At 46.9% G+C, this 24,600-nt stretch overlaps 1 protein-coding gene and 1 long non-coding RNA gene across 6 annotated transcripts in view; both read right to left on the bottom strand.

Moving 5' to 3' along the window:
* LOC135825570 (uncharacterized) overlaps positions 1-10,342 on the bottom strand; it is a 58,837-nt gene extending 48,495 nt beyond the window's left edge. Inside the window, exons 1-2 of the long non-coding RNA XR_010555082.1 lie at positions 10,232-10,342; positions 707-892 (exon numbers count right to left, since the gene is read on the bottom strand). This is a non-coding gene — a long non-coding RNA (uncharacterized LOC135825570). The remainder of the gene's footprint in view (positions 1-706; positions 893-10,231) is intronic.
* Positions 1-24,600, bottom strand: part of LOC135825798 (sushi, von Willebrand factor type A, EGF and pentraxin domain-containing protein 1-like) — a 579,302-nt gene that overhangs the window by 516,957 nt on the left and 37,745 nt on the right. The window lies entirely within an intron of this gene.

The following is a 24,600-nucleotide window of genomic DNA, read 5'->3' on the forward strand; positions in this document are numbered from 1 at the left end:
CGACTCTGACTCACGCTGCTACCTGGGGCTTCACGAGGTGTTTGTCGCGCTGGAAACAAAGTGTTTCTGTAAGTGTGTATCCCTGGTGATGGTTTGGCCTGGAGAGCAGTATATAAGTGGTGCTTTTCAGGCACAATCTTCCTCAGCCTGGTCAAGCTCAACTGATGAGGGGTGAATTCCCCGAAACACTGTGTAATGAGCAGGGAGTGGTGCTTTCTTGCAGGTTTGACGAGTGGAAGGTGCGAAGTTCTCCTCGTGTGCTCCGGATGGCAGTCGTGAGTCAGTCAATTGTCAAGTTCGCGAAGAAGTGTGTTCCTATTTGGAACAACCAACTTCATGAAAACTGCAATGTTTCACTGATAGTAATACTGAACACTGATAGTAATTATGGATAATAATACTGCTTCCTGCCAAGGCAACATGCTTGTTGTTCTCCTGCTAAAACTGCTCTGCAAAGAACTCTGGTCATATATGCCCCCTACTCAAGCCACTGGGTGTGCCAAGCTTGCCACAGCTCCTCTATCAGAAGCTTGCATGCAAATGTCATTGTCTGAAGAAAAGTCCATTTTTGAAGGTTCTAGTGACATTGATCAGTGACGTTGCCACCCCTCAGCAGAGGGCCACACACGATCAAGTGTCAAGCCTGTTAGAGAAGTAGTGGTAAACACCGGTCAAATCAGCTCAGTGTCAGGTGCAAATCACTTACTTCTACAATGAGGAACCATTCTGAATTCTCCTCCTGGTTGAGGACAGTTGCTCGAAGTTGTGGACGGTGCTGCGTGATATCCCATCCGACAGATAAGGTCAAATACATAAGCCATTGATCCATTTTCTTTGCCATATTTAGGAACTAAACTCAAACTGTTATTGATGGTTGGCATCACACATACAGCTGAATTTCAAAGAGGAGCAGAGTCATATCCAAACAGAGAGTTGCCTAGAAATATCACACTCTAATAGATGACTTGCACAAAGATTGTCTGGGTTCGAGACGGGGCAAGTGGACCTTCCTCTCTCAGTGACTTCCCGACCTTTTGAGGCTTTCGCTTTTCGCCTCAGGTTGACGGACACTGAGCTAGCATTTTGGCTAGAGTTGAAACGGAACGCAAAAAATCGATGCATGCCACATAGCAAGATGAGCAAGAATGAGGGTATTTTTTAGTATCATTGGAAATAGTGTAGTCATGGGCTACAGCAAGCAAGTCGTGTCCAGGAGTTTGAGTACATGTACGTTCCCGCAGTGGAAGCGGAGTCAAGCACACCGAAAGTTGGTCGACGTCTGAGAAAGAACTCGATTCCGATTTATTACAATAATAACTCATCTCGGATGCGCACTTCAACAGCCGTGCTAGAGCTGATTGCCAGTTCGGTGTAGAACATCAGTACCGTTGATCAGTTTCGTGCAATGTTATCGCATGAGGTGATTGTGAAGTAACTGGTGGTGTTAGTGGATATTATAGCAAAACTTGTTGCTCTTTGGTCCTCTTTTCTTCTTGAATATAATAATAGGTGGTCTTATAAAGACCAGAATAAAAACCGAGGCAAAGTCGTCGTCATTACATCAGGTGATAAAGACCGAGAAACAAAAGCTACCTGTGTGCTGTTGCTATGACTACCCACTAACCCGACGCAATGAGAATATCCAAATTGTGTTGTTCTCGTTCCCTGGGTGCATAAAAGGTGGTGTTGTCCAGTAGCCATTTGCTTGATTGGTGTACCCTGCAGTAAAATTGGTTATTGCGCGTTTGCTGCTGGCATTAGCCCTTGGGCCTATCACCCTTGGGAGCCTAGGGTAAGTGTAAAGTGCTTTATTAACTGTCTTTAAATATAATTGTCTTTGTTACCTGTCCATACTACTTCTGCTGTACCTTATCAGACACAGTTGCATGTAGGCGACTACAAATGACCGGTCTTGTGCTACGGATGGACACGGCCACACCACCGCAAGTAGCCATGAGCGGCTATTTTGACAAGGGCCATAAAGCACCTCGTAGGCCGCCAAAGTATACACTGGCCACAAGTCATGTCGGTCAGCTGAATAAGCTGGGTGTGCCCATGAAGACCATGGAAGACCTTTCCAGGTGCAGACAACAAGCAGCTGACAAGACAGACTGGAAGAAACTGTGCAGCTCGACACCTGAGCAGAAGTAAGTACCAGCAGCTACACCTTGCTGATGATGTTCACAAGACAGAAGCTGAAAACACTGAACTTATTTATTGTTTAGCGTTCTAATTAACTTGGATACTGAGCCAGTACATAGAATTAATATACTTGGTCCGTTTCATCGCAATTGTCGCTTATCTATCGCAACTAAGAACAGGAGTTTTTTTACCGCTCTGTGAAATTTCCAATACGCATAGTGAAAAAGCATGATACAGGATTCCTGTCCGCCACAAGAAATAAATTCAGCGATGGAATCTGATGAAGCAAGTCGAAGAAAGGAAGCAAGGTTACAAAAAATGTGCAAAAGAAAACAGCGACGGAGCGCCTTCTTGCACTCAGGCTTTAGTTTATCCGACTCTGGCTCTGTATCACTCGAGCTGATGCCACTTGAGCTCACATTCACTGGTGTGTATAGCTGCTAGCGTAGAGTACCGTATCTCTTGCTTTCTCCGCTTGGCGTATAGCAGCGACGGGAAAGGAACAGTCGCGGTTGTCACTTTGGCACTTGGAGGAACGTGGGCAGCGTGACCCGTCTGTCACTACAGTACTGTGTGTTCAACAATGTTTTTGAATCAGGCACACATCCCTCTCCAGACAGCTGTCTTACGCTCTGCTGGATACGCTGACCACGACTCTTGTGCTGCCGCTGCCAGGTCGGACAATGTCTTCTTTGCCACCATCTCGCCATCAGTTTGCAGGCTTGCAAAGAATACCAGGTCATTGCAGTTCAAACATTGCAGTTCAAACAACTGAGCTGGCTGGCCTGGCCGTGACTGTCACGCTCTCCAGGTCAGGATGTCGATTTCCCCTGCTACAGTTCCGGTCTTTGAGCTGCGCTTGGCTTTTCGCTGCAGTGAATGTGTGCATTCACTGCAGTGCATTCACTGCAGCGAAAAGTTTCCCACTTTTCCATCAAAATTGTATGAATCGCGATGCCACTGGCGCTAGTCGCGATGGTTATTTTCTTTCTGGCTCCTCTGATCTTGCCATCACAACCTCCCAAACGAATGTGAGTTAGATATCGAGATAGGACTGGGTTTTACCTGTCAAAAGGTGCGTGGGAGATAAGCGACAATTGCGATGAAACGGACCAAGTAGAAGAAATCCCATTGAAACGAGTTATGAAGCAAGTATCTACGGCTGTAACAAGATATAATGTAGTCAGAAAGTGCGATCAAAGGGCACAAAACTGACAGGACACTGAGACATTCAACGACCTGAGGCGTAGTTCTAACACATCTCCAGTGCGCAAAGAAACAGCCTTCCAGCTTGGAAGGTCCAAGCTAAGTCCCACGGTAACAAAAAATGTCAGTTTTGTGCCTGTTATCGCACTTTCTGGCTACTTATCATCTTGTAACAGTCGTGGATAGTTGCTTCATAATTCGTTTCCACGTGATTTCTTCCAGTTTGGTGTTCAACTACGCGAAACATGTTATTATTATTATTGTTAACCTTGAACCTTCCAAGTTGGAAGGCTGTCGGTTAGCGCTACGGAGATGTGTTGAAGCTAGATGTCAGGACGTCGAATGTCTCAGTACTCTGTCAGTTTTGTGCCTAGTTGTTGCACTTTCTGATTGTATATAGTATCTAGTTACAGTGGTGGAGAATTACTCTTAACCCGTTTCCCTATATTCCTTTCTACTTTTATTATTGGCTCAATACCCGAGTTTCAAATTGTTATTATTATCTTCTTTATTCACTCCTTTCGAAGGCGATATGCAAGTCCAACCGTGAAAATAAATCCATGGGCGGGACAGCAAAATGCGGAAAATGCATAATTATAATCTTATTGTCTGCTTGTTTATGTAGACAGCATGGACTGCAGCTGCATTAATGGGTACGAAAATCATGCAAACGAGCCAAATATGTTCGCATAAGCCACTTCGAATAGATACGAAAGTCCAGAACAGTTACAAAGAAATGAAGAAAATAGAGAAAGGAAGTCAAAACCTAGGGTGCCCAAACCACGCTGGCACAGATACCCATGCAACCGCTTCGGTCAGCAGCAAGGGCACGGAATGCCTCTCGATCGACTTTGCTTGACAAGGAAAGTCCAATCCGCTTGGCAGTCACCTCGTGGTAGCGTTGGCAGCGTATGTATTGGTTGTCCCCTCCAGCCCGCTGGATGAGGCTCTGCAAAGTATGCTCCCATGGCCAGTGATGGCGAGCAGTCAGCCGGGAGACGGAGGTCATGCCGAAAGAGCTCACACCTAGCTCTCAAGATGATCATACTGTTAGGCCCACAAGTAATTAGTTCACATTCATTAGTTCATGCATTATTCATTTGGCCTGGGTATCTACTTGCGCGCCCATGTTGGCCATAGCTACCCAGGCCCTCTATATTGCGTTGCTTCTCTCTTCAACTCTTCAATAAGCTCTCTTCAATAAGCTCTCTTCAATAATCTCCCTCTTCAATAATCACCATGTAGTTGTTTCGTTCGTCCTGGTCTTAGTTATCCCGTCTCTACTTGGTCCGCGTCAGCAATATTGTCGCTTATCTTTCGACAATTTGAACTTTGACTTTGGACATGAACGCCTGCACTTGAAGTGATAAAACTTGGTACGATGGACGGTAAGGTATAGAATGACAACCAGCTGTGAGGAATTTATTGTCCAAGGAAGGGTTCCTACTTTTTTCGGTCCTCCTTGTCGCTGCTCTCGGCACTGGTGACAAATATTTTTGCTCGGGATCGACTCTCTTGCTTTTGCAAGCTCATCTCTCTTCCTCTCCGCTGCCTGGCTATTTTCTAGTCCATGGACCTTTTATTTTACTTCTTTAGGTGGGAGCCTCCTTAAGAGTCTCATGCTCTGCCGACTTTTTTTGGAGTGTTTTTTTTCTCCCTCAGTCATCTTTTATATTTTTCTCTCTTTTTTCTTTCTTTTTTCTCCGCGAGGAGGCGGGATTCTTTTTCACGGAGGGGTGGTATGTTAGGCCCACAAGTAATTAGTTCATATTCATTAGTTCATGCATTATTCATTTGGCCTGGGTAGCTAGTTTGCGCACCCATGCTTGCCATAGCTATCCAGGCCCTTTATATTGCGTTGCTTCTCTCTCCAACTCTCTCTCTTCAATAAGCTCTCTTCAATAATCTCCCTCTTCAATAATCACCATATAGTCGTTTCCTTCGTCCTGGTCTTAGTCATCCCGTCTCTAATAAATGTCGTTCCACCAACCTACCTGTTCCCGTTGTCAGTTGTGTTAGTGAGCAAGAAACCTCTCTTATTCGGACCCAACATTGGCGCCCAACTTGGGGCTCGAACCCACGACCCTGAGATTAAGAGTCTCATGCTCTGCCGACTTTTTTTGGAGTGTTCTTTTTCTCCCTCAATCATCTTTTATCTTTTTCTCTCTTTATTCTTTCTTTTTTTCTCCACGAGGAGGCGGGATTCTTTTTTCACGGAGGGGTGGTGTGTTAATCCCACAAGTATTATTAGTTCATATTCATTAGCCTATGCATTATTTATTTGGCCTGGGTAGCTACTTGCGCGCCCATGCTTGCCATAGCTATCCAGGCCCTTTATATTGCGTTGCATCTCTCTCCAACTCTCTCTCTCTTCAATACGCTCTCTTCAATAATCTCCCTCTTCAATAATCACCATATAGTCGTTTCGTTCGTCCTGGTCTTAGTCATCCCGTCTCTAATAAATGTCGTTCCACCAACTTACCTGTTCCCGTTGTCAGTTGTGTTAGTGAGCAAAAAACCTCTCTTCTTCGGACCCAACAATACAGAGAGGAACCGCGCGGGTACGCTCATAGAGCCTCTCGTTCCCGATCCAATTCGTTAACACAATGCCGATTAGCGCCCCTAGCTGTTTTCGGTGGAAGGCCTCGATACGGTTTAGCTGCTGTTTCGATGGTGCCCATGTTGCACAATTGTAGCGGAGCACAAAGGCATTATAAAGCCGGACGCGGAGATCCTCCAAAACTAGCGACCTACGGATTCATAGCGTCCAGAGTTTACCAAAGGCAACAGTTGCCAGTTCCTGTCTTCATAGCATATCAGCAACATCACCTACCAGGGACTCAAGTTTCTTGGTGTTTCACAACTCATCCTCGATGCGATCAGTGTGGCACCTGTTGTGCATGTGCTCCATTTTTGTCTCGTTCACTATCAAATCCCATTCGAGGAGCTTGTCGGATATGGCTAAAGGAGGCTCCTCAGCCTCTCACCATCAGTAGTCACGAAATCCACATCATCGGCGTAGGCAGTTTCATTTTTAGTTCAAGGGAAAAAGCGGAAGGAGGACGTGGTAGAAGAGGAGGCCGAACATAACGCAGCGCACCCTCAAGGTACACAATTAAAAAAAACAGGAGACAGTGAGTCACCTGTGGTTGTGCCGCGAAGAGTTGAGAATGCCTAGCCCTTAGCGGATGGGAGTGCAACCCGCAGTAGGAGATAACGGATCATTCAGATCTCATCCAGCTGCAAAAAAGATCTGAGCACCAAGATGAACCGTGGCGTACTTATGCAGTCAAACGCTTTTGACATATCAATGCCTAGGATATCCAGTGCACGGCGATAGCTTTGGCATCAAGCCGCCAACCATGGATACTCCCAAACGACGCCTGTGGTACTTCAGCTGGGGCGGAATCCACTCTGTGTGTGTGTGCAACAAAGTTGTTGACATCCTTGTTGATCCTCCACAGCACAATCAAGCATCTTCCTGAGTGTTGTCAGTAAAACCACAGGCCGTACATGAGCGACTGGTCACCTGGATTTGCAAGGCTTCTGTAACAGAATAAACGACCCAATGGTGTTCAAAATTAGGCCTGTCTCGATGGCAGAGTAGAGGACCTGGGCGATATTGCAATGGACGAGGGGAGATAAGTACTTAACCCTTTGTCCTTTCGCCCATACTTGAAACGTACACCTGTGTACGGTTCAACCCACGCATGTTCAAAGCGACCTGGAAGCTACGCGGATCACCCGATCCACATGAAAATTCACGTGCACACAGCCTATGCTATGTAGAGGATGATACACGGGTCGCTGGGGTTAGTTGCCATTTGAAAAATTTCAGAAAATCAAAGTCGAAGTTTGCTTGCGCCGTAACTTCCGACATGGCAGCACGGAGGTCGCTTGATGCAGATGAAGCGCTTGTTTGAGGATAGCTGGAGTGACCCAAGCGACAATCCTATGTCCTCTGATGAAGAGAACGAACTGGACGAAGCCTTATTAGAAAGTGTCGATTCTGATTTTGATGAAGACGCGGATTATGATGTCGTAACCGTCGACCGAACTGTCGGACATGTCGACCGCTCCGATTTGAGCGCAGGATCGGCAGAACAGCACTCGCGTGGTGAAGAGAGTGTACCACCGCCGTGTCTTACCCGTCGTGGAGCAGCAGGGTCAGCTAGAATGCCGCAGCATGTGGAGCGGGAGCGTAGTCCGATCCCAGAGAGGTCCAGATCTCCGTCACCTGCGCGCCGTGAAACTCATGGTCGACGTAGAGAGAGTAGCCGCACGGGGCCGCAATGTCGAGCATGTTGCTACTGGCACTCCTCTGGCTAATGCTCCGTGTTTGCCCAACATGCCAGGGGTGCTACTCCAGGTCATACTTGTACAAATTGCACATTATTATACATAGGAAAGAAGTTGAACTTAGAATTTTGCCGATTTTTGACACTCTTGTTTAGCCAAGCCTATCTGAGGAATTCAACCCAAACTGCATTTTTAGTTCACAATTATCATAAGCTTTCAGGAAAACATAAAGTGTAAATACAAAATATCAGCTGCTTGGGAATGGTGAGTGGATTTGTTGAAGCCTCACATACATTTTGGGCAAAAGGACAAAGGGTTAAGAAGCTCCTGTGGCATGGCATCTGGGTCACTTGACCTTCCAATGCTTCCATTATTCAAATTTCCAGCTGCCTGTATCACCTCTGCTTCAGAGATGGGCCGCTCAATCCGACGATACTGAATAGCGCAATCCCAGTCAGCAGGGCCCGGCCGTCGCAGTTTCAGTGCACCAGGCTCTGGTGAAAAGTGGTAGGTGATTTGGATGGCTACCGAGTCTGACTGTATTACTTGCCTACCTGTTTCATCATGCACAGGGATAGGCTATTGTTTTTTTGTTGCTGAAGTAGATGTACTGCATGCAACATTGATGCTGTGTCCTTCATTGGTTCTAGTTCCCTCGTCCGAACGTCCTGTTCATTTAATGGTAGTTCCTTTGCCCTCAACCGGTTTCGGTGTGGGAGGGTGTTCCGCCAATGCTTCAGATCAGCCACTTGTTGTGGAACCCTACTTGTGGTTATCAGCAGTCGCAACCGCTTATTCTCTTCCAACCAGGAATGTAGCTGATCATCCATGAAATGTTGTTGCTTCTTTGGGTCAGCACCAGTCCAAAAGTATACCGTTTGCTGGATGAAAGATGGGATCGATGTCCAGTGTGCTTCCGGTGCGCATGTGTCTACTGCACCGTTGGCGATCCGATGGGTGAGTTGGAACTGGACGTTTTGCGGGTAATCACGCTCAATCTATGTAACTGAAACTTCACAGTTCTTTTTTTGTTGTTGTTATGTGCCCACAGGCCATAGATCCTGTTCAGAGGGGCACGTGCAACAACCAGCCGATAGTCTGATTTTACCAGTGTCCCAGCATAGGATCGGGCATCTGTGAAAAGTTGTTGCTGTTTGCTGCTGCTCAAGATGAAGTCTACTTGATTGTAGGAATAGAGCGACCGCAGTTTGGGTTGTGCCTCCAACCTGTACAGGTTGTCAGATGCCTAGCTGGATGTTGAAAGGCAATGTTACATGCAAAGAGACCAAATGACTCCCAGAAATCCTCTAGCATAGCTTCGCTGTAGTTACGTCGTCCATGACCATGACATCCGGTGCATGAGCCACTTGAGTAATCTCCCTGGCCGAGTTTGGCATTGAAGCTGCCAGCCACGAGAACAAGCGAACTAGACCTTACTGAACTCAGGCAATATCCGAGCGCTGAGTGCAAATCGTCGAGATGGACATCATCTGTCGCCACAATTTGATGAGGGATAAAGTACTTCTCTGTACACATTGATTTGTATCTCGGCTGCTCGGTCTGGTACTAATGATATCCGATGGAAACGATCAAACAGGCTGTTGTGAATAGCGTCACCACCGTCCACTTATCACTCACTACTATACACTTCTGCATGTTAACTGCTAGCACATCAATCACATAATTTTGAACCTCGACTTTGTACGAAGGCAGGGATTACTCCCAAGATGTCTTAGTACTGGTAGCTTAGCGAAACCACATGTGCAGGGATTCTGTGTGTGCCTTCCGCCCGATAGGTTGTATTCGGCTAGTGCATGGCCTGGAGAGTTCCAAATTTGACTATTAAAATTCATCCATGTGGACAACATCATTCAATTCCACCTTTTGGCGTTTGGAAACAACGACTAGTATGGTGGTTGTTAACCCCAAGCCTTAGGACTTCACTGGTACTGGCCTTTGCAGGTGACCTACGTAACGGCCGCCTTTCTACAGGCTGCAGTGATCGATTCAGGGATTCAGAAAGTCAAAAGTTGCCAGTGTGACTGCCAAAAATTACAGGGTAACTTGGATCGGTGTACAACCATAGTTGGTTTGGCTGTGATGTGTTGTTGTGAGCGCCAGTGACCTTTCGTTCTGGCACCTTGTTTGTTATAGGCTTTTCATACTACTTTGCATAACACGTCACGTTTTGGAATACTACGTACTGGCAGACGTCGTTTTATGCAGTTGCATTCACACAGGCACGTATACGCTTTTCGTACAGCTGTGCACACAGCTTCTTTTGGACACAATCTGCTGAGAACGACAGAACAAAACTCGGTACAGGGGTCTGGATACGTCGTCTACGTTTTCGTATCAGGGGTACGACTTTCACCCATGTTCCATGTTGTCATGGCGATCTGGACGAACACGTCACGTACGCCACGTTTTGGGTGTAGTGTGAATGGCCAATTAAAGGTGTTCTGGACAAAACTGTCATATTGGATGAGATTCACATGAAAGTGTTTGGCTCTGATATCCCAATGTTTACAGATTCTAAAACGTAAGTTTAGTATCTAGTTTGCAATGCAGTGTTTCTACTTACGTTCGCACGTATAGTTAAACGTCAAACCAACACATGTGTGATTATCAGGGCACAATGTTATCGATCCAAGTGAGACTTCACAGCCACTTAGACAAAGTGATTCGCTCAGATCTGCAAAAAAAGAATCAGACATACAAGTAGCCTTATTATACCAGTGGGTACACACAGGTTTGCTCAACCTCGCCAAACAAGGCATCGTTGTACGTTTGAAGCCAGCGAGAAAAGATGACTACGTCCGCAAAATCAATGTCTGTGCCTGCAAATATGTTGTGCGAGTGACTTTATGTGTCAGTTTTGACATCAAATCAAGTGGTTCTGTGCCCATTATGTTGCTCAGAACTTCAAATTCTGTTTGAATTCATTATTCTCACGATGGCACCATTGCCAATAAGAGTGTTGGTTGAACGATCGCGTGACAACCTGACATTTTCACATTTTCCTTTTCAAAGTTTTCTATTCAGTCCAAAAAATGTCATTCTGTTGTATTCGACTTTCTTCACCTTCTCCCAGCCCCGTGCCATCTCCACACTCAGACAATGTACGACGAGACAACTACACTCAAAGACTATATTTGTTATAAGACGACGGGAACACAACTACAGTCCATTCATCGGAAACTGTCCCGCTGGCTTTCGAAAGTCCGATTTGGGCTGAATTGAGGATCAAAAACTCACTTTAAGTCTCAAAAATCTGGGTTTGGGTTCTGCTTCTCCATACATTTTGCCATGGCATACCTGTCCTAATTTTGTAAAACCTGGCTGAATTTCTATTTCCCTGTTCTTGGACTTTTCTGCCATCAAATGTGGCAAGGGGTGATTGCACGGGTCACACAATGCAGGATGTACTGTTATCTACAACTTTGTGAGGGAGCCACCAAAAAGATAGGGCGCCAGTCAGGCACAATCTTCCTCAGCCTTCTCAGGGGGTGATTTCCCCGAAACACTGTGTATAGAGCAGGGAGTGGTGCCTTCTTGCAGGTTTGCCAAGTCGAAGATGCGATGGACTTCTCGTATGCTCTGGATGGCAGTCATGAGTCAGACAAGTGTCAAGTAAAGTCATCGGAATGGCACGAGCTCCAGTGTGGGAGCAAACTCATTCCTAAAAAATCATCGCCGAAGTCGCAATCACTATTTCGTAATAATAATAATAATTTGAAACTAGGACGGAGTCAGAAAATTTTACAAAAAATGTATAGTCTACGCCTGCATCTACGCAAGAATCACCACCAGCCAATTAGGATATGTGTCAAAAGTATTGAATCTCTAAGTTCCTCCACAAACTCAAACGTGTCTTTAGCACAATGTGTCCTGTACAAGGCAAGAACCGGTTGCAGCGAATTGCATAACCATTTCGAAACCTTGTACTGCGGAGATCCAGACATGCTTAAGATCGGTCGTAATGGAATATGATTTGTTATGCATTTTTGCGAGCCCATACATTCTAGGCCTTGTCGATCCTGTGGGAGCTAGATGATCATATTCATATTTGGTGATCTGATGCGTTCTAGAAAGAAAACGCAGGTACGTACTCAGCTTGGTATCAATGTTTTCGGTATGGTCATACACATCGCAAGGCCCAAGTCTACTGAGTTTACTTATGTCATTGAGAATGACCAACATTTTCTCCCGGTAATTATCCGCAGACAAGATGACCGTTGCACGGCCTTTGTCCGGTCGAGAGATAACGATTTCTGGATTCTTTCGAAGCTCATTGATCACTTTCATGTGTTCTCGTGAGTGATTTAGTGTCCTGAGGCGTTTGTGCGAACCGAAAGGCACATAGGATATGTTTCCCTCATCTGCTGGACGAGGGACTAGAACGACTCTTTACGATAATGACAAAAAATGGCTATCCAAAGACATTTTTTAATGAAACTCATCAACCAGAAACCGACCATGGAAGAAACGATCACTTTTGGACCGGAGAGATGTCCTGTGGTACTACGTTTGCCATGGGTTGGTGCCGATTCTTCGCGCGTCGAAAATGAGGTGCAGAATATTGTTTTAGAATTGCGATCAACAGAACGAGCTGAACCGACATTTCACAAAGGCTTTATTGTATTCAAAAAACGAGTGGATACGAAGGCAGTGAAGAACATGGAAGAAAGAAAAAATGTGATATGGAAAAAATGATTAACAAAAAATTGTACTTCGAACTAGTTTTCACACAACACTCCTCAGGAAGCTACGTTGTACTAATGAAAAACAATCCAAAAAGATACTAATAAAGAGAAATGGAGTGAGAAGAAACAACACCTATGGAAATGATAATCCTAGCACTAAGGTAATAACAGGAGAAACTGCGAAAGCACTTAACGAACTTCTGAGGACTACTAGTATACTGTGACACAATATATGACACCATCGCGGGAAACAGAACCTCGGCAATCAAGTGTCACCTGTCGGGCAGTGCAGTCAAGTGTCAAGTAAAGTCGGCGGAATAGCGCGAGCTCCGGTGTGGGGAGCAAACCTTTCTTACAAATAATAATAATAATAATAATAATAATTTTACAAGAAGTCGGAGGCGGATAATACTTTAATAACGAAGGTACGTGTTAGGTCGTAAGTATCCACGCAAACACACATCCAGTCAAAATAAGGCACTTGTCAAAGTATCCGAACGTTTTCGGTCCCTTCTCATCAAGGATTATACAGGGAATGGCTCAAGTTGGAAAGACTAAAACTTATATAGCGTAAAGATATGAGATAACAACACTCGTGACAAGGTGAAAAAAAGTATCAAGTTCAGCACGACACAAAACTCGAAGGACATAATAATAGCGACAAGAACATAGTGAGCAAATTAAGTTACATTGTTAACACCTCGACGAGGAGTAACACCAAACAATTGTAGCGACAACACATTTTCTTTTTGCACGCAAAGTTCAGGATCTAACTTACGGATATACAAAGCTTCTAACACAGCCAGATGCAACGCACATCTACCACGTGACAATATTGAGAACACATTATCACTGTACAACTCACGACAATTGGTACGGGCTGACAGATGTTGCTTGATGGACGAAGTGCGATTCTTAGCTCCGTTGGGTGTAGTCTCCTCCAATGTCCCGTCATCTCGCCTCTTCGCGGCATCACCACTATCCGTCTCTTTGCTTTTCCGCGGCCTTCCACGTTTTCTGACACTAGCCGTTGTGTGCGCGATGCCCAGTGTCCTTTCAGCTACGTCTCCTCCATTGCGGATTTCTATTGATCTTCTTACTCCAACTTGTCCGGTGTTCGATATTGAGGTTCGTTTTCGCGGTCTACCACGTTTTCGAATATTGACTGTTGTTGTCACTTCCGTTGTCGTTGTACGTGCGTCCTCACCAGTCCGTATTTTTACTTGGCTTCGCGTAACCCTTCCCGACGCAGACAGATCCTTTGTCAATTTCGGTGGTTTACGTGTCGGTCTTTCACCATCTTTCACGCTGTTCTCAGCTGGACCCTGCGCTATACACGCGGAGGAGGACGGGCATGCAGTGATATCTTCACAGGAAGAGGAAGATCCACCGATGGACTGGACAGCACATTTTGGAGGACGACCACGGCGAGGACGACACTCACGCGCATCAAGCGGAACAAAACTTAACGGCACATGTTGACGAATGCGCGCGCCCAGGTGCTGAAGGGTTCTACCTACATACCGATCTTCACATTGTCGGCATTGAAAGAAATAGATAAGGTTACTTTTACTAAGGGTAGGTAGAACATCCTTCTTCACACTGAACGCACGCACTGTCCCAAATATGACGTACAGCTTGACGCACGGATAAGATGGACATACGATACCACGAACATCCTTCTCCACGCGCGCAGAACCGGCGCCAACCCAGGGTAAACGGAGCACCACTGGGCAAAGGTCAGGTCCAAATTGGATCGGCTTGTCTGTCGCCGGTTTTTCGTTGATAAGCTTGGCCAGAAATTCCTTTGGATAGCCGTTGTTCGTAAATATTGATGTCAGTCTGTCTAATTCGTCCTGCAATAGATGAGGGGAACATATTCTATGCGCACGATAAACTAGCGCTTTCACAAGATGTTTCTTCGATTTCGTTGGAGTATAGCTCCCCCACGGAATGTAGAGGCCGGTGAAAGTTGGCTTCCTATAGATAGTGGTGTCCAAACTCTTAGTGTTAATGTTGCGTGAAATTTGTACATCCAAGAAGGATAATCTGCCGTTTTGTTCCGCTTCCGACGTGAATCTCAACGCCGGATGGAGGCTATTCAGAGTTAGTAGAAAAGTCCCACAGACAGAAAATGTGTTGTCGCTACAATTGTTTGGTGTTACTCCTCGTCGAGGTGTTAACAATGTAACTTAATTTGCTCACTATGTTCTTGTCGCTATTATTATGTCCTTCGAGTTTTGTGTCGTGCTGAACTTGATACTTTTTTTCACCTTGTCACGAGTGTTGTTATCTCATATCTTTACGCTATATAAGTTTTAGTCTTTCCAACTTGAGCCATTCCCTGTATAATCCTTGATGAGAAGGGACCGAAAACGTTCGGATACTTTGACAAGTGCCTTATTTTGACTGGATGTGTGTTTGCGTGGATACTTACGACCTAACACGTACCTTCGTTATTAAAATAATAATAATAATAATAATAATACACAAAGGCACACAATGAAAACCTTGGCAAATTTATTCCGTTGTGACTCCGAGTTTCATGGCTGAACCAATCATCAGACAACGCCGCTCTGCCTGAATCAGGCATTGAGCACTCTTGCAGAACCAAAGCATATTGCCTCTGTAATAATAATAATAATATTAACTGGTTTGAGGGAAAGAGACAAACGGGAAAAGTCTGAAGAAAAAATTGACTGTCACCACCAGGACTCGAACCAGGGACCCTCGCTTGTAGCCAGCGATGCTCTAACCACTGAGCTATGGTGTAGTCGTCATCCCAGCAGAGGCCGTTCAACATTTTCTTCAGACTTCGTAACTCACACTTCCTGTGAATCCACACAGGCGGGTGGGACGCAGCCCTCACTGTAACCCACACACTTCACGTACAAACTAGCACGCGGGGAGCCCCAAGTCATAACATATTTAAAACTGGTTTGAGGGAAAGAGACAAACGGGAAAAGTCTGATGAAAAAATTGACAGTCACCACCAGGACTCGAACCAGGGACCCTCGCTTGTAGCCAGCGATGCTCTAACCACTGAGCTATGGTGTAGTCGTCATCCCAGCAGAGGCCGTTCAACATTTTCTTCAGACTTCGTAACTCATAATAATAATAATAATAACATTGAACGTTTTGTTCATTGTAATACTTATTTCAATAATGGATGGAAATGGGGGCCAGGGGGCCCGGAGAAAGCGCTGGTCGGAGGAGGAAGTGAGAGTGTTGGCTGAGTGCTACGCAATTGCGACGCCTGGAGGTGTCCAGTCTCGTGGGTACATGCGACGGATGCACGATGCTTGGTGTGGCAGGGGCCTGGAGAGACAGGTAAGCGAGGTAAATTTGGCCAACCAGTTGCGAGAAATTCGGAAGAGCGGACGACTCTCCTCCGCCGATGTCGAGGCCATTCGTCAGCAGTGCACGGCAGAAGAACCAGCAAGGACGGAGACCAGTCCAGAGTCGTCTCGGGATGCGCTATGTGAGGAAGCCATGGTGACTGGAGCGCTAGGCGACCGTGGCCTGGCGGGGTACTGCGGTGGTGCTGGTGCTTCTGCTACTACTAGTACTACTAGTGCTACTACAGCTAGTACAGTTGCTGCTGCTGCTGGTGCGACTACTGCTGCTGACATGACACCGCATGGCCAGGCTGTGTGCGCTTGTGCATGTGAAAGCAGTTCACCCCACGGTACGTGTACATGTGAGTTGCCTAGTGCATGTACTAGTGATGACAGTGATGATGTGGCGTGTGGTGTTGAACCCAATCTACCGACTGTAGAAAACGCCACCAACACTGATGCTGAGCAGTACAACCTGGAAGATGAGCTGCTGCCTGAGGAGATTAGTGATGTAACGGAGGAGTTGGAGAAGAGGTATCGTGCAGAGGTCGTGGCCGACATGGCACAGCGACAATGCCTCCCTAATCCAACAAAAAAGCATGTACAAAATAAATTATTATACAGTGTTACCGCCATGGTCAACTCTCAGCTCAAGCTTGTGTGTCGCCGGCTATTTCCTGATGGTGAGGCGTCGCTCCATGAGATCAATTGCCTCGTGTATGCTGGTGCTTGCGTTTGCACATCGACTATCCAAGGCAGTCAGAATCATCCGACTGGCAATGCCAAGCAAAACGGAAGTGACAAGGACCATCCGCCGCAGTGGCAGATCCGATTGACAAAGGAAATCGATCAACTCCGCTCGGATGTTTCCCGACTCACCAGCATGCTACGATATCCATCGGAGAAACATCATGCATTCTGGAGGAGATATGAAGTTGAAGTCGGAAACACAGACGAGTTGGAAATGAAGCCACAGGGAAAGAAAGATCGACTTCTTGCGCTAGCAGCCAGGATGCGTCGATACCGAGAAAATGAAAAGGCCAAAAAAGCCAACAAAATGTTCCAAATGAATGAGCGTGCTTTCTACCGGACGCTTCGGGAGCCTGCACACTCTGTTAGTGGTGCTTCAAATCGATTGGAGACGCCGCAATTTCCAGAGGCGGGTGAAGCCATCGAATTCTGGAGTGATCTTCTGTCTACACCTGCGCCGTTCACCGCTGGTGAGTGGTATGTAAGGCAAGCAGAATATTATGAAGGACACGTCCCTGTGCAGAGTAGCGCAGTTATCACCCAGGACATCCTGGCTGACTGCCTGCGCAAACTAGCCTTGTGGAGGGCTCCGGGCCATGACAAGTTGCATGGGTACTGGTGGAATAGGCTGATAAGCCTGCACTCTTACCTTCGGAGAGCCTTCCAGAGGGTGATAGATGGCCACAGTGACATTACGGGATGGTTGACGTCTGGCGCTACTACTCTCCTTCCTAAGACTTCTCCACCTTCGGCAATGCCCAAAGATTATAGACCAATTACGTGTCTTCCGATACAGTACAAGCTCTTTACCGCCGCCATATCGAAGATTATGTGGCAGCACAGCAATCAACATGAAATACTTGCAACGGAGCAGCGCGGTTGTGCAGCAGCTGGTCTTGGTTGCAAGGAGCACCTGATGGTGGATAAGATGATTCTGGAGGATGCCCGTACGAAAGGGCAAAATCTGGTCATGGCATACCTGGACTTCAAAAAGGCGTTTGATAGTGTGTCGCATGAATGGATTCTACATGCTTTGACGATGTATCGATTCCACCCGTCTTTGGTCACAACTATTGCTCGTAGCATGCAGAACTGGAGAACAACAATGCACATATGCGACCAGGGAAGATGCAGGGTCACTACCGGCAACATTTCAATAAGAAGAGGCATATTTCAAGGTGACACATTATCCCCGGGACTGTTTTGCCTGGCGCTAAACCCAATCAGTTTTGAGCTCAACCGATTGCCTTTGGGATACAGAGTCAGCTGCAGAGACGCCGAGTTGTCTATCAATCACTCTTGGTACATGGACGACATTAAACTCTACGGGAAAACTACAAAGGATGTGACTACCCTCGTGTCTACCGTGTGTGGCGTTGGTGATGACATCGGCATGAATCTCAACCCGGCCAAGTGTGCCGTGCTGCACGTCAGGAGAGGAAAACCAGATGAAGGATGCTCTATCCAGGTTGGCGATGAGACCATTGCACAGTCGCTACGACTCAATGAAACATACAAGTACCTTGGAGTAGTGCAAGCAGCCATGATACCTCACCCGCTTTTTCACCCGTAGTCCCTCTCTCCGAACACGAGGAGGGAACAGCAAGTTACTCATCATTCCTGTCTCCCCCACTGCATCCTCAGCTAAGCGCATTAGCCATGCTGGAGCTATCCTGTGGAACCAGCTCCCAGACACAGCACGCCTCGAAAGAAAGCGCTCCACTTTCAAATCGCTAAGCCTGGCCTTTCTGTTAGGCAGTACCGTCAACTAGGATGAACTCATCTGCTTCACTACCTCTCTCTCTCTCTCTCTCTCTCTCTCTCTCTCTCTCTCTCTCTCTCTCTCTCTCTCTCTCTCTCTCTCTCTCTCTCTCTCTCTCTCTCTCTCTCTCTCTCTCTCTCTCTCTCTCTCTCTCTCTCTCTCTCTCTCTCTCTCTCTCTCTCTCTCACTCACTCACTCCTTTCTTCCCGGTTGCCGTGCTTGTGACTTTTTTTCCCCTGCTGCCGTGCTCATATTAGTTATCTAACTACAGCTGTATCTTCTTCTTGGTTCTGTTTGTCCGCTTATTATTATAATTTCTTTTCTCTTATTATCAGTGGGACCATTGTCATTAGGTTTAGGCCTGTTTTGGAACTCCACTTTAAATAAAGCCAAACAACAACAACAACAACCCGCAGCTCAAGACGCAACTCACTGCAGAATACAAAAAGAGATTGTATTTGCTTCTTAACAGTGGATTGAATGCCCGAAACATGATCAAGGCCATCAATACGTATGCTCTGCCGGTTATGACATATAGTTATGGAATCGTAAATTGGACCGAGGCTGAAATCAAGACCACAGATCGAGCGACAAGATCAGCCTTGACTGCGTCTGGATTTCACCACCCCAAAGCCTCAGTCAACAGGCTCTACATGAAGAGGGGAGATGGAGGCCGGGGCTTGGTCTCTTGTGAGGATATGCACGGCCGGAGCATGTGTGGCCTGGCCCGCTACATGAGTACCAGCCCAATAGACAGAATAAGCCTGCTTTATCAGTATCATCAACAAAAACCTACAACAAAAAGCCACTCAATAACTGCAAAGGCCGCTAAGTTCCTGTCGAGTTTGGATCTGCCAGCAGCTGGACCAGCTTTACCCAATAAGCATACCATTAAACAAGCGGCGCTGAGCGAAAATCCAAAACACTTTCCACTATGCCGCTGCATGGGAGATATTGGAGCCGATTGGAGGAGAATCGCCTAGATAAGGAGCTTACCTTCATGTGGTTGAAATCAAGGACACTGAAACCTTCAACTGAAGGCATGATTATGGCAGCACAAGACCAATCCCTCAAAACGGAAAATTACCAATACGCCATAATGAAGTCAATTGCTCGAACTGATGCCAATTGCAGGCTTTGCAAGGGCAGCTTAGAAACAATTGACCACATTGTCAGTGCCTGCTCAGTTCTTGCTCGGACCAGTTACATTGAACGACATAACCGGATAGTAAAGTATGTGCACTTCGAAATGTGTAAAGCACGAGATCTACCTACTGGTGCTTCACGATTCGACCACCAGCTCAAGGCATTGGTCAAGAGTGATCAGTATCGCCTCTATTGGGAGTATTCGGTCCCAACTGACCTGAAACTATCAGCAAACAGGCCCGATCTGCTCCTTGTTGATGACAAGGAGCGCATCGCCTACATTATAGACATCAGCGTTCCTGGTGAGAACAACATCAATAAGAAATGGCTGAAAAGCGCTCGAAATATTATGATTTGAAGCGTGAGATTTCGAGGATTTGGTCCCTCACCCAGGTTGACGTGGTCCCTGTGGTTGTCGGTGCCCTGGGAGGCTTGGTGGGGGAGACTCCTCAATGCCTTCGGACTGTGCAGGGAGGAGACCTGGCTATTGTGCAACAGGAGGCTATACAAGGTTCGATTAAAATACTAAGAACTGTCCTTAACATGTAGATGCACCTCTGCTGCGTTTGCATGTTCAGTAGCTAAGAGACTTGAATACCGACTGATAAAGACTGATATTTCCTTTGTTACTACTCCCTTCATTGGTTGATGTATTTTGCCTGTCGCTGCAAATTCCATATTATTGTTTTGATGTTGGAGTTCGGATTGAGTTTCTTTCCTTTCTTCCTCTTCCTTCAACTAGTTCTTGTCCCTTTGGTTTTTAGGTTTTATTTATTTATTTATTTATTTTTAATATTTTATGACTTGGGGCTCCCCGCGTGCTAGTTTGTACGTGAAGTGTGTGGGTTACAGTGAGGGCTGCGTCCCACCCGCCTGTGTGGATTCACAGGAAGTGTGAGTTACGAAGTCTGAAGAAAATGTTGAACGGCCTCTGCTGGGATGACGACTACACCATAGCTCAGTGGTTAGAGCATCGCTGGCTACAAGCGAGGGTCCCTGGTTCGAGTCCTGGTGGTGACAGTCAATTTTTTCTTCAGACTTTTCCCGTTTGTCTCTTTCCCTCAAACCAGTTAATATTTTATGACTTGGGGCTCCCCGCGTGCTAGTTTGTACATGAAGTGTGTGGGTTACAGTGAGGGCTGCGTCCCACCCGCCTGTGTGGATTCACAGGAAGTGTGAGTTACGAAGTCTGAAGAAAATGTTGAACGGCCTCTGCTGGAATGACGACTACACCATAGCTCAGTGGTTAGAGCATCGCTGGCTACAAGCGAGGGTCCCTGGTTCGAGTCCTGGTGGTGACAGTCAATTTTTTCTTCAGACTTTTCCCGTTTGTCTCTTTCCCTCAAACCAGTTAATATTTTATGACTTGGGGCTCCCCGCGTGCTAGTTTGTACGTGAAATGTGTGTGGGTTACAGTGAGGGCTGCGTCCCACCCGCCTGTGTGGATTCACAGGAAGTGTGAGTTACGAAGTCTGAAGAAAATGTTGAACGGCCTCTGCTGGGATGACGACTACACCATAGCTCAGTGGTTAGAGCATCGCTGGCTACAAGCGAGGGTCCCTGGTTCGAGTCCTGGTGGTGACAGTCAATTTTTTCTTCAGACTTTTCCCGTTTGTCTCTTTCCCTCAAACCAGTTAATTATTTATTTTGTCTTTGTTTTTTCACTTTCTTTTTTGCTGTCCCACCCATGGAAATATTTCCCGGTGGGTCTGGCTTATCGCCTTCGAAAGAAGTGAATAAAGGAGAGATAATAATAATAATAATATGCTTTCCATATATTATTCCGTGCTGCTTACCTTTGGCTATGATAAGTCCGGTGAGTTAGTGTAATACCTCCAATTTTTATTCTTATTTTCAATTTGGAGTTGTTATGAACCCTCTAAGATTCTCTAAATTGTCAGGATCGTACGACCACACGGCACGAGGACAACTGTTTTCCTTTACACAGTATATTTCACTTCGTCTGATAATTAACAATGAACACTAATAACACCAGCTATTTATAGCATGCAGAAACAGCGTACATGCAAAACATAAGCATATAAAACTGGACATAACAGCGTATACAGCAAAACGCACACAACGCATATAGTGTATGCCATGCAGCAACATCAGCGGTACGGCGGAGTCGAAATACAACATTTCAACGAATACAATGCCATAAGCGCGAAGGCCTTTCCCAATTGAGAACTGGTGGTTTACAACATTCTCCCCACCAAAGGGCTTCTCACCGCCGTACAACAATGCACACAAGTCAAAAACGATCCGGGGCTCTGACTACGCGCCCAGAACGCGTCATCTCCTGCTGCCGTGGTGGTGGTAACGGTGCTGGCGGTTCATACGCTGGCTGCTGAGGGACGATAGCAGGTTGAGCGGTATCGGCAAGCCCAGGAGCCACGTCCTGTGACGATACTTCTAATGGCACTAACCTTTGGATCGGCCTCAACAGGGTACTGGTACTCAACTTAACCTTGGCAACACGACGCTTGCCATCTCGACCAGGGAATAACTCGATGATCCGTCCCAAACGCCAGAACTGTTTGCGCTTGGTATCATCGAGAACAAAGACAACATCACCCACAGCTAAAGGGCGCGACATGGTCTGTTGGTGCTTGTTCAGCTGACTTAGGTACTCCACCTCCCAACGATTCTTGACATGCTTCAGTGTCTGACTGAGGTAACGCAATCTCGCTGACATATGCGTAGCGTCCGGGGTACCTGCTGGCTTCGCTGACGACATCCAAATGTTACCCATCATCATTGCAGGGGTTACTGGTGGCTCATCCAGGCTATCAGACACATAAGTTAACGGACGACTATTCACCACTGCTTCAACCTCATACAAGATGGTCTCAAGCTCCTGAACCTTCAGAAACGCTGTTCCCATTACCTTTTTCAAGGCACTCTTCACTGTACCAACCATTCGCTCATAGAAGCCTCCATGCCATGGTGCAGCTGGAGGATTGAACATCCATGGCACACTCAGTTTGTCAGATGCTGCCTTGAACGTTGTAGCGTTGTCAGACCTGATCCGAGACGGCAAACTACGTCTCGCGACAAACTTCCGAAATGCCATCAAGAATGACTCGGTACTTAAACTATCGACCACCTCCAAGTGAACTGCTCTGGTGGTGGCACACACAAACAATGCTATCCATACCTTCGGAGATGACTCACCACGGCGCACGTACAACGGACCAGCATAGTCGATGCCGGTAGTTGCGAACGGCCTCTCGTGAACAACTCGGTCTTCTGGCAGCGGCGGGCAGACTTCTGAGGCAGCCTTAGCCTTGTAGCGGCGGCATGTAACACATCGCTGAGTAATGTTGCGTAGCGCTCGTCGACCACCGATAATCCAGAATTTCTGACGGATAAACGACAAGACTCCTTCTACACCTTGGTGCATCCTTTCAACATGCATTTTCTCCAACAGCAAATCGGTCAGATGATGTTTGCCTAACAGGACTGGGTGCTTGGCTCCATACGCCAACTCGCTGTGCTGAAGTCGTCCCCCGGCTCTGAGCACTCCATGCTCATCCAGAAACGGTGCAAGCTGATACACCTTCGACCCGGGCTTCACTGGTTGACCTTGCTTGATCAGCTCAAGATCCTCAGCGAAACATGCGGCTTGAACGATGCGGTACAATACGTTGTCTGCTGCAAAATAGAGTTCAGCACGAGGCTCAGTGTGCTTCCACTGCAACATCCGAGTCACCATGCCCTGTGCCCTCGACCATTTACTGAATCGGAGCCACCATTCCTTATCAGATTCTCGACTACAGGTGGTGGCTGACACTCGTACCTCTACACTGGACTCATCTGTAGCTGCGGTTGAGGATGCGGTGGGCCAGTCATTGGGCTCCGTGATCCAGGTTGGTCCGCCCCTCCAGAACGGACTACGGATCTGCTGTGCACTACTCCCACGCGACGGTAAATCTGCTGGGTTGTGAAGGCCCGGGCAATGGTTCCACACAATGCCGACCTTCTTCGATATCTCTTGGACTTGACTGACGCGGTTAGCCACAAATGTTTTCCATTTGTACGATGGATTACTGATCCAATGAACTGTAGTGAGACTGTCAGTCCAGCCATAGACTTGCGTGACGGTCACACGCAGCTCCTTCACCACAAACTCAGCGTAGCGAGCCGCTAGACATACTGCTTGTAACTCAAGGCGGGCTAACGTGGGCGGAGACACAGGTACCACTTTGGCCTTGGCAAATACCAAGTGCTACTGTCCATTGACGACTGCATACAAACAACATCCAAACGCTTTCTCACTGGCATCGGCGAAGGCATGAAGCGCAATCGGCGTGTCAAGATTGCAGCAAATCCAACGTGGTATGTCAATGCTCACCACTTCGGCCAACTCTCCCCACCATTGCGCGCATGCGGCTGCGATGCCATCAGGCAACTTATCATCCCAGTCGCCTCCGACTTTCCAGGCTTGCTGTAGCAGTATCTTTCCGGGCACAACTGCCGGTGCTGCTAGACCTAGCGGATCAAACACTGACGCAACACACTTGAGGAGGGATCGCCGGGTCCAAACAGACGGCCTATCGGACTCGCCTAGCGCTGCTATGCTGAGCAAGTCATCACTGGTTTTCCATTTCAGACCGAGAACTTTATCTCCGGCCTCTGGATCGCACGGGATTTCGTTGCCTCGCCACTTGCGTAACTCCATGCCAGCATCCGTAAGCACACGCACGCTGAACTCTTGCATCTCCTTAGCTTCTAAACAACAAAACACCTCCAGTACAAACTACAAATTGGGCATGGAGCGATGCATGCATTGCCTCCCAGAGTGCAGCCCTGGCTACATGCAATCTGCAATACTACTCGAACCCCGCTGACCGGTTCAGCCAGTGACCTCATTATGGAATTTCTGGAACAGTCTATGTTTCAAATCTTTATAGCACCTTCCGCTTGGCAAACCCGAACGAAAGCACCACTCCCTGCTCAATACACAGTGTTTTTGGGGAATCATCATGAAAAGTGCCATCAGATTATGCCTGACGACAGTTTGGAGGAAGAGCGGTGAAAAACAAAAACAGTCCACAAAATGATTTTTTAGGCCTGTCCTTTTTTTTAAGGAGGGGGGGGGGTGGTGCTGACTCGAAAGCAGCCTGTTTTGGGTTTGGCCTTAGGTTCAAGTACATTGACTATGCTAATATCATTAAAACTGTGAACAGTACCATTCGGCTGTTTCCTTTTTAAGAAGTACATAAAACTGTCCTCTTCCATGCTCTAT

Source organism: Sycon ciliatum, chromosome 10, assembly GCF_964019385.1.
Source record: "Sycon ciliatum chromosome 10, ocSycCili1.1, whole genome shotgun sequence".
NCBI lineage: Eukaryota > Metazoa > Porifera > Calcarea > Leucosolenida > Sycettidae > Sycon > Sycon ciliatum.